The sequence below is a fragment of the Schistocerca piceifrons genome, chromosome 5 (genome assembly GCF_021461385.2).
Source record: "Schistocerca piceifrons isolate TAMUIC-IGC-003096 chromosome 5, iqSchPice1.1, whole genome shotgun sequence".
Lineage (NCBI taxonomy): Eukaryota > Metazoa > Arthropoda > Insecta > Orthoptera > Acrididae > Schistocerca > Schistocerca piceifrons.
The window spans coordinates 699,041,547-699,042,433 of record NC_060142.1 but is presented as its reverse complement, the minus strand read 5'-3'; the positions used below and the strand labels follow the sequence as shown (position 1 = coordinate 699,042,433).

Below are 887 nucleotides of genomic sequence, written 5' to 3'. Positions count from 1 at the left end.
CGAGCAAACGTATAGTTGTGACGACCACGGCGGACAGAGCCATCACACCGACGTCATCTCAGACGCCGTCGCAATCTGTTCCACCGCGCGACCGTGGCGCGGGGCGCGGACAGCGGAGGGAGCGCGCCGCGGGAGGAGGGTATTTAAATCGGCCGCCACCGCGACCGAACCCAGTTCCCCCTGAGCAGACATAGCGTACGGATCTCCGTGCCGGCACGTTCACAGGAGCTCAGTCCGTCAGTTCACCCGATGATGGCGACATGTATGATCGCCGAAATATTGTGCCCGTTGGACACTGTAGACTGGCAGTACACCCGTGGATATTTTGATTAGCAATTCAAATAATTGAGCACTATTTCCTTGGGCAGCACGGCGTTCAGGCAGCTTGCATTGGGGGACGTGTTTACTCATTACTGCTTCGGTTTCATAGGTAACATTGGCATCTAAGTGTCTAGAGAATGGTGTTTGCAAGCAGCGAAAATAGAGGATATAAATAAAATATTACCAGTACCCACAATACACTTACGGTGGAAACGAAGTGAAAATGAAACTTCCTGGCAGATTAAAACTGTGTGCCCGACCGAGATTCGAACTCGGGACCTTTGCCTTTCGCGGGCAAGTGCTCTACCAACTGAGCTACCGAAGCACGACTCACGCCCCTGTACTCACAGCTTTACTTCTGCCAGTATCTCGTCTCCTACATTCCAAATTTACAGAAGCTCTCCTGCGAACCAAGCAGAACTAGCACTCCTGAAAGAAAGGATATTGCGGAGACACGGCTTAGCCACAGCCTGGGGGATGTTTCCAGAATGAGATTTTCACTCTGCAGCGGAATGTGCGCTGATATGAAACTTCCTGGCAGATTAAAACTGTGTGCCCGACCGAGA

At 52.0% G+C, this 887-nt stretch overlaps 1 non-coding gene across 1 annotated transcript; it reads right to left on the bottom strand.

Moving 5' to 3' along the window:
* Window positions 1–572: 572 nt before the first annotated feature.
* Trnas-cga lies at window positions 573–647 on the bottom strand. The gene has a single exon. It is a non-coding gene; the product is annotated as a tRNA-Ser (tRNA).
* Between the last annotated feature and the right edge of the window lie 240 nt (window positions 648–887).